Raw genomic sequence first — 16,659 nt, 5'->3', positions numbered from 1 at the left:
AACACCAGTCCACTCCCTTTAGCCAAAATAGCAACCCCCCGAGTTTTCGCACCTTGTGAGGTAGCACACACCAATTTATATCCTAATGTGTTTAACAGCTGACTCTGGGACCCTTCAATATGCGTTTCCTACATACATATAATATTAGCTCCCCAATTTTGTAGGTCAATTTCAACAGATTGTCTTTTTATAAGATCGTTCAGACCACAAATATTCAGAGATAGTATTTTTATCCCAGCCATGCTACTAATTGAAAAGTGCCATAATTTTTATCCCAGGCTTTCTGTTTTCCTGTGATCCCAATATGTATTTCCCTATAACATTTGCAACCCTGTATGTCTAACCTGTCCTGCCTTCCCCCCTCCCCTTCCCCACCCCCCACCCACCACCACCTTTGAAGGTTACCTGGGCCTGTCTGGACCAGGGATGTGACCTCCGCGCAAGCGGGTCCTGTGGGCTGGGCTAAATTGTTAATATAAGTAGTATACTTATCTACTACCAGTTGAGGCAAAAACCTGAATGTTCTGATCATATCTCAGGCTTAATTTCCACAGGCTGCCCAACCATTCCACTTATATTATGGTCCACATTTCCCAATGTAAAATAAAAATAGTTAGTTCAACTCATCCGCTCCTTCTGCAAAATTTCGTTAATATAATATTGTTTCCCTAGGTTCCGAGAACCGGACTCAGAGATTTCACGTAGATAGTCCTCCGCCTGTATTTCGCTGTTAAAGCTTCTTGTTGTGCCTTTGAATATTATTTTCAAGTGTGCCGAATTTTGCAAAAATACTTTTGCTCCAACTTTTTCAAAAGGTCCAAATAGCTGACGCATTTTCCATCTTCGCTCCACGGTAGCGTGAGCGAAGTCTGGTCTGGCAAAAAATGTGAACCCCTTGTAGTCTCTTTGGGCGGTCGGTCTTGCTAGATCATACATTTTTTCCCGAAGAAGAAAATTACCAAAGCAGACCAGCATTGCCCTGGGATATTGATTTTGCTTGTTGGAATGCTTTGAAATCATTAAGGGAAAACAATGGACCCGTATTACTTCCCTTTCCATATCCCATGCTACCAGCTCCGGAAATTACGTTTTAAGAATGTCAATCATTGCCCCTCTAGCGTTGCTTCCCTCAAAGTTCTCCGGAATTCCAAGAAACCACAAATTATTCCTTCTAGATCTGTTTTCCTGATCTTCCATTTTGAACATGAGATCCCTTATTGCTCCATCTTTCTCTTTTCCTTTTTTCTGGAGCATCACAACATCGGTTTCAAGGTTCTCGGTACGAGTTTCCACCATGACCATTCTCTCAGAAATCTCAGAGCAAATACTGCCCACTTTTTTCACTGCGACTTGTAGTTTTTCAATCGCCAAGCGATTCTTTTGGCTATCTTTCTTTACATCCGCGTGAACATTTTTAATTGAGCTAAGCACCTGGCTCAGTGAGGGCTCCGTTGTTTTTTGGTATCTGTCTTTGTTCTCTTGTGAGTTCAAAGTTTGAGGTGGTGTTTCTCCAGGTGATTTATGCCTTGGACTCCTTCGGGGAAACTTGGGTCTGCTTTTGACATAGTCCGTATTATTGCCAGGGTCAGTTGTTTCCTCATTCAGCAAAATTTGTTCTTTTTTGTATTTTGACCTTTTTTTTCCCCCACTCTTTTTTTTTCCCTTGACATTGTTTTCGCTGAGTAGTCTTGAGTCATTGGAGTCAGAGATCTCCAGTGGTACTGTGCCTATTTGTGCGCTTGGGCTAGATTCTCTTGAATTGCTCACTTTGCAAGAACCACTTGAATCACTTGAGTCGCTTGAGATAGACATCCCTGTCTCATATAGATCGGATTCAGAGTCTTTATCAGACAGAGAGTGGTTTGTGGAATGCGGCTCTTTCCCAGCTAGAGATGCGACCTGATTTGAGGAAGGGTTTAAATCCCCCCATTCCTCGGGTGTGTTTTTTTGATCAGATTGTTCAGTTTGCTCTTTCTGGTTAGATAACATTACGTCTGTTTCTATGGATGCCATTGCCTCTTTACACCTCATATTTAGTTCAACATTTAGGTCAGCAGCAAGTTCCTTCACTGGGCCCTGTAGTTTGACTTTCCTCCAAGTTGATTGGGAGCATGCATTGAGCATCTTTACTGTCTCCACTCCCCTCTTTAGAGGTCTTGTTCTGGATTGCAATCGGTATTTTTCCATTGGTTATTGCATCATTCTGGCAATCCTTATGTAGAAGGCTGAATATGATAGAAATTCTTGGTTGGGATGACACAGGTATGCCAGTATTTTTAGCTGATGCTTTTAAATTTTTTATAGTCTGTAATCTCTGTGCTTTTTTGGCCATTAACTCAATTTTGGCATTTTCTTCTGTTTCACCCCCAATTTCCTCCTTGTGTTTAACTGCTTTCTCCTTTTCTTTCTCCTTCTCTCTCTCTCTCTCTTTCTCCTTCTCTTTCTCTTCCTCCTTTCGCTTAGTTTTTCTCTTTCCTTTTCCAGTTTTTTTTCAATATTTTTATCTTTAATTTTTCCTTTTTTCTTTTCTTTATCTTTTTCTTAAAGCTCAATTCGTGCCGGGTCTTTTACCATGTCTTTCTCCTTTGCTCTGCTTCCTCTAGTTTCCCGGCCTTTAAGTCTGTTAGTTATGTGTTGGACAGGTGTCTACTCAGTTTCTGCATCCTCCAGATACGGTAGGGTCGATATCGGTGTCTCTTCCTGCGAGACCTTGCCTATTTCACCCCCCTTTTCATTGTTTGCTGCACCTGTTTGAATTTCCTGCCCTTTCTGTTCCTTCAGTGAGGTTGCCTCTTCACCTTCGTCCTCTCTAGTCTTCCTTTCCATGTCTGTACCTTGGGAGGGCGTCACAATACAGATCAGATAATTTACTGGCGTCTGTAAGCACCGCTGAGTTCCACCTTGAGACTTACTCTTATGCCTGTAGTGAAACTCTTTCAAAACAGTATTTCGTCTCCACTGGGCTCTTGTGTCTTTGATTTTCTTTATGCAGTTAATTTTCCTTACACAGGTCATTAATTCACCCTGTGAGAGGGTGAGGATAGCGCTTAGCTGGCTTAGCTACTTGAAGGTGTGCATGAGGTTTTGCTGGTATATCAGATATAAATATAAATACAAATTGTGAAATAGCAATCCCTGATCCGCCAAAGCAGATAAAGCAGACAAAGCAGATAGACCAGCCCCAGTTCTTTTTACAGTTTCACTTCCAAGGAGCAAATGACAAGTGAGCCCCTCTACCCCTGCTTTAAATCTGTATCTGAGCACCGTTCGCTCTTCCAGTTTCTCTCTCCCCTCCTCTTCAATGCTGACGTCTCCCTGGCAACGGGACACGTGGTACACGCTGAGACACACTACACGCGTGAGCTAAAGGCATGCATTCCTGTGTCTGCAGATGAAGTCCTAGAGCCAAAACGATCAGCCGAGGGAGCGGGTCACTGACCGTGTAGGGCAGAAAGGAGTGATCAACAGCGCGGCAAGAACAGTTTCGCGGCTTTTCGTAGGTGAGTTTAAGGTTGAAGATCTTGTTACTAAACGATCTTCGATGTCAACCAGGAGAGCAGCGGGTAACTTACCGGATAGTGCCGTAGAGCAGCAAGCCAGCCAGCAATTTTACGAGCGCTTAACGAGGTATTTAGACAAGAAAACTTTAGCAGTGTCAAATATTCACGCGGAGCACAGAGCACTAAGCGGCTGAGCGGGTGAGCAAATGTACCGGGTAGTAGGGGATAATGCAGGGAGACTGCAAGCTGATGATAGCAGATGATAGCTGCCAGTTAGAGCTGATTATTTATTTATTTATTTATTTATTTTGTATAGCGCAAACAGCTACCCAACAAAGGGTTTCCCGGCGCTTGTGATTCAATGAAGAGTAATTGGACAGCTGACTTAGACGTTGAACAGCCAGGTTTTTATGGCTTTTCTAAATCTGATGTAATTAACCTCTGAGCGCAGAGCTTGTGGCATGGAGTTCCACAGGGAGGGACCAAGGTATGCGAAGGATCTACCTCCCATGCGTGATAGTCTTATTCTGGGCACAACAAATTTATTCGCTGTTGCAGATCTCAGCGTCCTAGATGGAAGGTAACAATGTACCAGACTTTGTAGGTATTTGGGAGCTTTATTTGTTGAGATTTTATGCATGCAGCATAATGATTTGTATTTGATTCTGTTCTCAATTTTTAACCAGTGCAATTCACGTATGAGCTTGGTAGTGGGCGCATGGATGGGAATTTTACCCAACAATCTTGCAGCTGCATTCTGCACAGTCTGCAGCTTGCGGATTGTGGCCTTGTTGGAACCTAAGTACAGCACATTGGCATAGTCCAATCTTGATGTTATTAGGGCGTTAATGACAATTCTTTTGGTATGATCCGGTAACATCCAGCAGATTTTCTTTAGCCACTTTAAGATGACGAAGCAAGTGGCTGATGTTTTGATGGCCTGCTGGTGCATACTGAGTGTGTCATCAACAACAAAGCCTAGGTTCCGGGCCTGGTTAGTTGGAATTGGAGGAGAGCCCATTTCCGGGGGCCAGTGTTGGGGTCCCCAGAGTTCTTTATTTCTTCCCAGGATTATAAGTTCGGTTTTTTCACCGTTCAACTTCAAGAAGTTTTTTTTATCCATCCAGCGATCTTTGTAAGTCCTACTCTTAAAGTAGACGGATCGTTATTGCCTGTTGGTGGAATGGAAAAGAGAAGCTGAGAATCATCAGCATAGGAGAACATTATCAATCCACTTTCCTTAGCTATTTTTGCAAGAGGGCTCATATATAAATTAAAAAGTAGTGGACTTAAAATTGAGCCTTGTGGGACTCCATGTTTGAAGGTATGGATATCAGAACACGCAGAATTAGAGAAGATTTGAAATGTTCTGTTTTCAAGTAAAGATGTGATCCAATTTAAAGCAGGGCTACAGATGCCTATTGAGCGAAGAGTTTTTATTAGTACCGCATGTGAAACAGTGTCAAATGCGGCACTGAGGTCTAAAAGCACCAGTGCCACTGTTTCACCCTTGTCTATCATTGAACGTATGTTTTCTGTTACACCTAGGAGGGTGGTTTCTGTTGAGAAACCTGCTCGGAAGCCAGCTTGATGGGGAGGTAACAGATCATGTGTCGTTATATAATTTGAAAGACACCGGTGGACATGCTTTTCTAGAATTTTGGCAAAAATCGGAAGGAGAGATATATGTCGAAGTTTGCGGGTATTTTCGGGTCAGCATCAGCTTTTTTTAGAAGGGGATGGATCATAGCATGCTTCCACTCCTGAGGAACACATTCTTCTTGCACGGAGCTATTTAGAAGATCTGTAATGGTGGATAAAGCTTTTTTACTAACTAACTTTAAGATGGGGCAGGGTAGAGGGTCATTTGGTGAGCCTGATTTTATCGTGCTTAGAAGTTCGATGACAGTGTCAACGTTGAGTGTTGGCCAGGCACTCAGTGAGGGGGTGGGAATTTTATCAGAAGGGTTAGCAAAAGTAGTCTCTTGAGTGCATAGTCTGTTAGGATCATTATCGTCACCATGATCTTCCTCATGATTGTTCTGGTTAAGTTGGATGACCTGATAGATTTTATCAACTTTGTCGACAAAGAATGCGGCAAGTTGATTGCATTGAGTTTTATTTAAATCAGGTGGAGTTGGTGAGGTATTTGAGCCGGCTAGCTTTTTAACTGTTTTGAAAAGTGTTTTCGCTTGATTTAAGGCTGCAGTAATTTTAGTGCAGACAAAATTAGCTTTTGCTCTACTGCACAGCTTTTGGTATTGAGTTAATTGATTTTTGTAATCATTTTTAGTTTCAATGGAGTAGGACTTTCTCCATTGGCGCTCAGCGTTCTTACATTTGGTTTTTTCATGCTTTAGAGAATCATTGAACCACGGAGCGGGTGGACGTTGGTTTATGCCTTTTAGCTTGGTCTTAGGGAGGCAAGAGTCAATGGCTGTTAGGAGCCATGATTGGACAGAAACTGATAGATTTTGTACTCCTGAATTGGTGCCTGGGATTGTGTCTTCTAGCAGGGTATTAAGAATATTAATGTCGAGTTTTTTCCATTTTCTTACCGTGGAGGGTTGAGCCGTACGAGAGTTATTGGAAGTTGGCATTTGAAAGGAGAATTTGATGGGAAAATGGTCTGACCAGGGAATAGGTAGAGCTGGAAATGTGTTTAAATTATGAATATTTGAGAAGATTGGGTCCAGTAAATGACCTGCAGTATGCGTAGGGCCAGAGTTTTTGAGACTTAGATTGAGGGACATAAAGTCATCAATAAGTTCAGTAGCCTTAGTACAGTGCTCATTATCCAGATGAAGATTCAGATCACCAATGACTGTAAAATTAGTAGTATTCATAATAAAAGTGCCTAGAAGTTCCGAAATGGTATTTAGGCAATTTGATGCGGCACCAGGTGGACGGTAAATAAGTGCACCGGAAAAGGTAAAATTGGGTGAGAGTATAATTTTGAAGGTGGCGCCTTCACACCCTGGACATGGGAAGTTTATAAACTCACAGGTATAGATTTTCTTAAAAATAACTGCTATGCCTCCTCCGGTTTTGTTTATCCTGTCAAGGCGTATAATCGCATATGAGTCTGGGAGAGCCGTGGCTGCATCCGGTCCAGAGCTAGCATGAAGCCATGTTTCAGTAATAAACAATGCGTCAGGGGCTTCATCCATCAAAAAATTTTAAATTTCAGTTTTGTGTCTGGGCAAAGAACGACAGTTCAAACTGAAAAAGGTAAATAATTTAGGGTTAGAATTAATGCATGCAGCATTTGTTTGGGTCTCAAGCTGTTTAATTCTAACCGCATTCGTTATTAGTGAACAGCCGTGACAGATGTCATATTTTTTGTTTAAGTCTAAAAGACAACAGCCTGGTTGTCTGAGTGGTCTTAAAGCTAAAAGCTGGTCTGAACTATATTGTATATAGGGGGAAGCAATAGTGTCGCTAATTGTCTGGTTGCTGACACATACCGGTAAATGTAGCTGGGGAGTAGAAGTCATGGCCGCTGGGCGCGTCCTAGTCGCGGACGGGCGCAGACGGGCTGACTCAGGCGTGACTCCGGCGCTGATGCAGGCGCGTCCACTATTCGCGTCCGCTATCGCGGAGAATTTCCGTTTCCTTAACCCCTTCGACACTGATGACGAGCTGGGCTCGTCATGGTGTAGCCCGCTCGCACACTGATGACGAGCCCAGCTCGTCACGCAAAGTGCGATTTTGAAAAACCCAGCGCGCTAGCGGAATTCCGCTAGCGCGCATGCGGTTAAGTAGTGGTGGCTAGAGCGCTGTTAGGCTCACGCCCCTACCCAAGATGTCCGCCGTTTTCTGAGACCTTGCAGGCTAATAGATCGGTATTCAGCCCGAAAATCGACTGCCACCGACTATGTGCAGGCTCACGTTATGTCCAAAGGAATAATTGTGCTTGTGCAAACAAACTAGGTAATTTAAAACTCGCCGTTTAAAAAGCGCTCGTTTTCAGCAATTATAACAGAGGAACAAATGAACGTGCAGTACAACTACCTCTCGGCTATTTCGCCTCAAGAGGGGTCCAATGGTTTTAAACACGCAAAGAATCTCGCGTTCTTTAGCTGGGGGCTCCTTAAGTAGTGGTGGCTATAGCGCTGTTAGGCTCACGCCCATACCCAAGATGTCCGCCGCTGTTTCAACAAGTGCCACGACAAGGCGATAAGGCGACTTGATGTGGTTAGCACATAGCAATGCCAATGTCAAATTGTCAAATGTAAAACATCTCAAATATCAAAAATGTAAAAAAAACACTTGCGGCCAAGGCTTATTCGTCAAAATCTGGATTGAATTTCATCAGGAATTCGATATCGTGCGTTTATCATGATGTGGCGCTGCTCAACATCTTCTTCACCTTCTTCTCCCAACTGCACCTTTAGCACTCCGGTGTCTTGAAGGGTCTTGAAGGGTCTCAGATTGATACAGCAGTTTAACACAGCACAGCGGTTGATAAGGCCCAGGCTAATATTAACCAGAATTTTCAGACGCCAAGTGGGTCCAAAAGGATACGGGAATGTGGAGTCTTATCACTCGTTCAACGTAGAAAGCATGTTCTTAGTAGAGTACGGCCCAGTGCCGCAGAGCACCACCACTGCGACCACTCACGCTGACGCCATCTTGCCTCCCGTTTTCCTTTAAGGAAAAAAACTATTGTTGAAAGTTACAATGAGGAATAACATAGATGTATCTATTCTGCACATAATGCTCAGACATTTAAAACATTTATAGTTTTAAAGTTACAATGAGGAATGTATTTAAAACTATAAATGTTTTAAATATCTGAGCATTATGTGCAGAATAGATACATCTATGTTATCTGCATTCTGGGAATTGTAGTACTTTTTGTCACATTATTAAACAGGAGTAGTGAAGTCACAAATAAAAGATAAGAAAATGTGGTGCGTCTGTATATTGATTATAAAGTGGTAATACATGATTGATATGTATTAAGAAGTGTTTGCCAATGTGATTTTTAACTTATACGACCGGTTTGCATATGTTTAGATAGTGATATATGTTTTTTTCTGGTTGCAGATAGTTACATGTATGATGAGACTCTTGAGTTTACTTAAAGGCTTGGAGAACTATATATTTTTGGAAAGATGGCCTCAATGTGTATATCTATTAGGAAATTACATGGTGATCTATGTTCTTTAAGGCTGTTGAAAATTTCATGTATATAGTGAGGATGGTGTATTTCTTTAAACATGCTGTGTTTAAAATTGAGGAGGGTAAATAGTGCAGCATGTCTCTTGAGAGTTCTTGTGCTAACTTTGCTTGGTGTGTAACTTTTCTTCGAGAAATGCTGAATATATGTTTTAAACACTCAAAAGAAATATTTGAGGAATGATGTAGGTATGCCATTAAGAAAAGTGAGATTTCTTTGTTTTCAGGTTTCGAAACTTACTGATACATGTGCACGCTGAGGAATAGAGCAATGTATGCTCCTAGAGAGCCAGGTATCCAATTACATATCAAGTGTGATACCTACACTTCACTTACACATAGCTCAGTAGAAAAGTAAAGAGACACTAAAACAGGTAGTTTGATACTGACATGAGGACTTAAACAAATGTTATGTATCTAACAGCAATGGAGGTACGTTTACAGTCAGCCAGGCACCACTCAGGCACTCATCCAATCACCCAGCCACTACTCAGGCAGTCATTGAATCACTTACACACTATCCACGCACTTCTTCAATCACCCAGGTAATACACATGCACTGTTCCAGTCACACAGGCACTAATAATGTAGTCATTTAACTATGCAGGCACTACCCATGCATTCATGTAAACACCCAGACACTAACCATTCACTTATACAATCTCCAAGGCTGTACCTATCCAGTGATTCAAACACCCAGGCACAACTCATGTACTTATTCAAACACCCACTTACACTGCATGCATTCATCATAATACTGAGGGACAACTCATGCACTCATCCAATTACACATGCAATACCAACTGCGGAGTGCCCCAAGGATCGTCGATTAGCCTCACACTCTCCAACATCTACAAGGCCCACTCGCTGTCATCGTCAGACAGCAGAGACTCAGCATAGTATCCTACACCGATGACACCCAGCTCATCCTCACCCTCACCAAGGACCCCGTCAGCACCAGACTCAACTTCCAGGAAGGAATGAAGGACGGCTCATCCTGTATGAGCAGCAACTGCCTGAAGCTCAACTCAGAGAAGACAGAGGCCCTCGTCCTCAGATCCTCCCCTCTGGATTGGATAACATCTGGTGACCACCTGCCTTCGCAGCCCTCCAACCCCCACGGACCACGCCCAAAATCTCAGCATCATACTCTACTCCTCCCTCTCCATGGCCCAACAGGTCAATGCAGTTGCCTCCCAGCTGCTTCCACACCCTCTGAATCCTCCAAAAGACCTTCAAATGGATCCCCCAGAATCAAGGAAGACCATCACACATGCGCTCGTAACCAGCAGACTGGGCTACAGAAATGCCCTTTACGTCGGGATCAACAAGTCTCTGCTACACGAACTCCAGATCATACAGAACACCACTGCCAGACTTGTCCTCTGCAACCTTTGACACGAACACATCACCCAACACCTGCGCAGCCTCTACTGGCTCCCCATCGAGAAAAGAGTCCCCTTCAAGATACTCACTCACGCCTACAGGTGCCTCCACAACACCGGACCAAAATACCTCAATGAGAAGATCTCCTTCCATGCACCCAATAGAAACCTCCAACCTGCTGACCTCACCCTCGCTGAAACCCCACGCATCCGCAGACTCGGGCAGGAGGAAGAGCGTTCTCCTACATTGCGGCCAAGACCTGGAATGAGCTCCTAATCGAATTCAGACATGCCCCCACCCTGAACATTTTCAGGAAGACACTCAAGACCTCGCTCTTCAACTGAACAGAGCTGCAAATCCCCCCCCCCCTAGCGACTTGAGACCCTTACGGGTGAGCAGCGTGCTTACCATTCCCCTGATTAATTTATTGTTTGATTGCAGTGAACGTATCGCCCATCCAGTACCTATGCACTCATTCAATTACTGAGGCAATACTCTTGCACTAATACAATCACCCCAGCAGTTCAGTTGCTTTCATCCAATCACTCAACCATTTACAATGGACTCATGCAATCACTGAGACACTAGTCATGCACCCATCTAATCAGCCAGGTACAACTGATGCACTCATTCAGTTATCCAGGCACTCCGTGTACTTATCTAATCACCCAGACACTACCTTTTCTCTCAACCAAAAACACATGGGCAGCAGCCATGCACTCATCCAATCATTTAAACAACACTCATGTACTCATCGAATATGCCAGGTGCTACGCATGCACTTCAACAATCATATACTCACTATCAATGTATGTATATTGAAATAAGTGCATGCAGTTATATAGATAGGTTGATCTGCAGATTTAAAATTGCAACATAACATAAAAACTGTTTTTGTATTATGTATTAGTAGTAAAGTATTTGGAAAGCTTGCTAGAGTAAAAATGTATATATACTTATTTTTTTAAAGAGCAATATCTACATCACTGCAGTCAGTAAGAATGCCTGCAAAGGTTTGGAGGAAAATGCAACAAAAGCAACTGCATTATCCATGCAGAACTGAGACACAAAAGGAACAAAATGCAGAAAAAGTGGTGAAAGGAAAAAGAGCTATTGGTAAGAGGACAAAGACATTCCTTTAAAATATGTAATTGGACACCTGCAAAGATTACAAAATAATTAAAATGAAAAGCAAACTATGAGAAAGAATAAGAGTTGACAAAATCTATATTACAATCATATAAAATAATTTAACAGAGATGGGCACACCTTAACCAGGAGACAGAAGCAGTTTTGAGGTTCTGTAAATTACGAATTCGTTCGTGCTCAGCCTCCATTTTGTGATCGCCACCATTTTATGTTGCCCTCACTCAGGCAGCTCGGCGAACGCGATGTTTTTTTTGTTTCTGCTTTGCATGTCAGGTGGCTTTCTCGCCTATGTTTACTAACAAGTGTCAGGGTCTGGCCGAGTACACTAATTCCTGTCTGAGCTGATTAATCCCCGTCCGGACTACATGTCGTTTCACACCATTGTTTCCTTTAAGTTATCTTATCTGCTGTCCTTCGCTACATGTCTCATGCATTCTCCTGTTTCACGAACTGTCATTCTACAACACTCTGCTGTGTTTTCTCTGCTTGTAAATCGAATTGTTTGGATTCATTTGTGATTTACTTAAGGGGTCGAATGACAAATAAGAACCGGGAACTTGAGTTGCTTTGGTCTATAAACATTGTCTATAACGTTTGCCTATAGCTCATGCTCTTGTGTGATTGCATTTTGCATTGTATTGTATCGTATATAAACCTGTGCACCACGGAGTTAAGTGGCAGTCTCTTTTGAACCTCGTTGTACTGACGACTTCTAAGACCACTGTACTAGCTGCAGCTAATAAATACCATCTTCTACGCCAGACGAAGAGTCTGTGTCTCTGTTTTGACAAGGCAGGTGAACCCCAGGGATTTTAGGCATACTCTGCACCGCCGGGCCTTAAGGCTGCGGTTCTCCAACTGGCGCCCAACATGGGGCGACTTCAGCGGTAGCGGTTGAGCCCGAGGGTCGCGAGGAGCCCCGCAACAAAACTCCGGAGGAAGCGCACCACGTGATCGACCCCTGTATGTCGGAAGTGGACCGAAGGTCTTTGATGGCGCGGCTACTCCTTTCCGACGGCTGCTGACGACTGCTGCCCTGACTGTCGCCCTGCCTTGGACCCTTCTGAAGAGTTTTGGTAGAGCGAGACGATAGACGGACCTTCGCTGGTGTAGAACGATTCTTAGTTAAGTATTTGGTGGGTCGCTCCCACAGATCTTTGTTTTGTTCTGTTTTTAGTTTCTATTCAGATATTGCAATAGCTGAAGCCAAGGGGTAAGTACAATTGTACTGTCTCACTGATCTATACCCCTTGTTGTTTGTGATCAGTCTAGAGAAGTGACAATGCCTGGGCTGAGTAAGTTCAAAAGATTTTGTTGTTTAGGTTGTACAAGGGATTCCCAGTTGGAGGAATCATGTCCGATCCCTCCAGTTGGAACTCCCACTTATGAGCTCTATTCAAAACATCGTATTGGTCCCATTACCTTTAACGAGACATGGGTCTGATACACAAAAAATAGTGGTGTTTTGAGATGGCCCCAGTATGGTAGCTTTCATCTTGTTATAATAGATAATTTGGAAACGATTTTGTTTAGAAGAAAAGCCCGGGCGGCTATGTTTGACTCCTTTCACTTTTGGCGTAAAGAAGCCAAACAGGAAGAAATCAAACAAGCGAAAAAGGATAAGAAAGCACAAGATATGTCAATTCTACAGGTTGCCCAGCAGTTTAAAGACAACGAAGTAGATGATGCGAAGAAGGTATTAGAGAGACAACATCGTATGGCGATAGATAGATGCTATCCGATGTTGCCTACTTCCTCTTCAGATAACAGTAAGGAATTAGAAGAAGATTCCTTAATGTCTTGTTTATTGAATTCACCTCCGCCCTATGTTCAGAATGCTAATGCACCTCCTTTACTCCCTCCTGTCGCACAACCACTGGTTGCTCAATTACCGATTGCCCAGCAACCGGCTCAGCCTCTTAATGCTTCTTTGCCTGCTTCTGCTCCGCCTTCGCAGCTTGTACTTCAGCCCCAATCTTCTCCTGCTCCTACTCTTCGGTCTGCTACATTTCAGTCTCCGTTGCCTTCTACATCTGTAATACCTCCTATACTCTCGAGGGATTCTCCTATTTCACAGAGGAGGATAGCAGATGCTGTTTCAAATTTCTTTTCTCCCTTTGTTAGGTCTATAAAAATGTCTCCAGCTTTCTCTAGACGACAATCTCGTGGTCAACTTCCCCTTGCGGATGAGAAAGTAGTTTTGGGTTCTCTCGCTCGTAAATGGATTAAGCATGGACCAAAATATAGTACTGAAGATATCATGAGTTGCTTTCGCCAATGGGGGGAGCCCACACAGAGATATGTTTTCAACCTTATGTGTCAAAATCTTATTAGAGGTTGGGAAGATATGGAGTTAGATACAGTTCCTTCGGAACTACTGAAATTACAAGCTGACTTTGATAAGGGTTTTATTGTAGGACATCGAGTTGAGGAGGCAGTGAGTGGACTCATTGCGTTTCGAACAATGTTTTTATCCCTGTCCTTTTCCGAGGCTGACCCCGCTAATAAGCAAGGTAGCAAGAATTATCCGATGCGTGAAGTTCCTCCCGTATGGAGAGAAGCGGCGGTTGGTCCTCCTCAAGTCCCTGCTCATTTCCAGCATATATGGGTTCACGAACCCTGGAAGAGGTCTGAAGTATTGGCGCTTAAGCAAACTCTTCCTGACCCCCGTAAAAATCCTGCTGGATATTACAAAGAATTGTCTCAAACAGTTGACGCTTGTATTATGAATTTGGCCGACATTGATATGTTATTTGCAAATGTTGTTCCGCAAGGTATATGGGCACGGATTCGTAGGGAAAATCATTTAGCTGAGTTGGGTGGTGATTGGGCTGCTATTAGAGCTGCGGCTGCGAATCAGGTGGGTGGTGCAAAATCAGAGGATTTGATTACGGCTCTTCCAGGTAGAATAATTGAATCGATGAAGACAATGATGCCTGCAGTGCGAGTAAATTGGGATAAGCTGGCCACATGCAAGCAAAAGAAAGATGAAAGCGTTTCGGATTTCTTCACTCGCTTTGAAGAAACGTTTATAGACCACAGTGGTCAGGATTTGAGTGTAGAGAGTGGTCAGCGATTGTTTGTGGATAAGTTTGTATATAATTTGCTTCCAGAGTTATCGAATAAACTAAAGAGTTCTGAAAGTGCATGGGCTGTCTCTTCTCCTGCTAAGACATTGGCTACTGCACAGTATTACGAGAATAGGGATAAGGAGGAGAAGGAGAAGCAAGAGAAGAAAAATAAAGATTTGAAAACAAAAGTTCTTTTGCAGCAGGCGTATCCGCCTCGCTCGAATACGCATCAGCAAAACTCTCAGTATCAGCAGCCTCCACAGTTTCAGGGACTGTTACAAAAGCCTGAGTATTTCACGCCGCGACCCTCATTAGGTCCTAATCAATGTGCATATTGTAGGGAATATTTGTCCGGTCTTATTACAGCGTAATAATGGGATGTCTGCTCCCCGAGGTCGTGGTAATTTTCAGACAGGATCTAGAGGTAGAGGACGAGATGCATCCTCTCAGGAGCAGCGTTCTCTTACCCCATCTACATCGAATTACTTTGATCAGCAGACAGTTCCGTCTACGCAATATTACAATGATGATTATTATGCTGAGGAGGGGGCTGACAATTTTCAGACTGAATAGGACAGCCATGGACGAAGTGAGGGAGTTGTGTCGATTCCAGTAGATCAAAATGGGCCGTGTGTCACTGTCAATACCATGGGTGTTTCAGAGCCGTTTCTTTTGGATACTGGTGCGATGAGAAGTTCTATAATTTCTTCTAAACTCCCTGGGGCACCTTTGTCTGGCTTAATAAATACATCTGTGGGATTTTCTGGCGCTCCAGTCCGTAATCTGGTTTCTTGCCCCTTGCCTATTTCGATTGGTCCTTATGATTTGGAAGCTCCACTTATCTTGACAACAGGTTGTGGTGAGAATTTACTGGGTTGGGAGCTGTTGAAAAGACTGCATGCAACGTTGTATTGTTCCCCTTCTGGTGTGCATCTTAAGTTGGGAAAGAGATTGGTTTCCCCCATGTATTTGTCACGGGACCAGTTTCCACCTGAGTTACTTTCTCTCCCAGACAGCCTTTGGGCCACGGGCCCGAATGACGTGGGTCGTCTTGCGATCCCACCGTATGTTGTCACAGTTAAAGATAATGTTAGAATGCCACGCATTCCCCAATATCGAATTTCTAGTGACGGAGAGAGAGCACTGTTGGCTATTGTTGATGATTTTATTCAGAAAGGTGTGGTCGAAGAGACTAGAGGCAATGTTTGTAACAGTCCTGTTCTTCCGATCCTTAAGCGGACGGATCCTTCACAGCCTCCTGTCTATAGATTTGTCATTCACCTTAGGACAGTCAATAAAATAGTGGTACCACAGTTCCCTGTTGTTCCGGACATTACAGCTTTATTGACAATGATTCCTGCTTCGGCGACTTGGTTCTCGGTGATAGACCTTAAGAACGATTTCTTTAGCATTCCCATTGCTGAAGAAAGTAGGAATATCTTTGGTTTCTCTTTGGGTGGCCGAAGTTTCCGATTTAAGAGAGCTCCTCAAGGCTATTGTGAAAGTCCCTCTATCTATAGCAAAGCTCTTAAATGTCAACTTGATACTTTCTCTTTGCCTCCAGGCGCTACGCTTGTTCAGTATGTGGATGATTTACTGGTGGCTGCTGATACGGAAGATGTGTGTAGGAATGTGACTGTTGCGTTGTTGCATCATTTGGCTGTTTTGAATCATAAAGTATCGCCCTCCAAGTTGCAGTATGTCCGACAAGAAGTGACCTATTTAGGTCATCCCTTGTCGAAGGAGGGAAGGCGATTGACCCCAGAACGTATTCATGCTATTTCACAGATGTCTGCACCCACCACACAGAGAGAAGTGCGTGCCTTTTTGGGTATCACTTCCTACTGTAGACAATGGATTCCCAATTTTTCAATTCAATTTTATTTTATTATGTTTTGGCTCTCAACGAGGGCCACATAAAATTCACAATACAAATTACATACAGAAGAAAAATTCAGTGAACAAACACAAAACTAATTGCATCCATTGACAAATAGACAAGAATAATCAACGTCAGACCTCTCCATAGCACATTAATAAATAGCTAAAAAACCTTTAAAAAAATTAAAAATATGGAAGCAAAACATTTCATTTGGAGGACAGTGTAGGAATTGTAGAAAAATATTCACATTAGAAATGCCTAGTAGGAGACATATTGGTTTTAACCATTTAAGCCGCAATAGGCGGAGTGCAGAGCAAATCAACAGGACATGCGTACGATCCTGAATACTCAAATTACAGAAATTGCACATAGGAGAGGATCCATACCATTTGGATAAGAGTAGATTTAGGGGCAGTAAATCGTATCGTAAAAGAAACCATAATCTGCAGACACCATGTGGCATATTCCATGTGGCATAGGGTTGGGC

This window comes from Lissotriton vulgaris, chromosome 3_1 (genome assembly GCF_964263255.1).
Source record: "Lissotriton vulgaris chromosome 3_1, aLisVul1.2, whole genome shotgun sequence".
In the NCBI taxonomy this organism is placed as follows: domain Eukaryota; kingdom Metazoa; phylum Chordata; class Amphibia; order Caudata; family Salamandridae; genus Lissotriton; species Lissotriton vulgaris.
Note: the sequence above shows the minus strand (reverse complement) of the source record.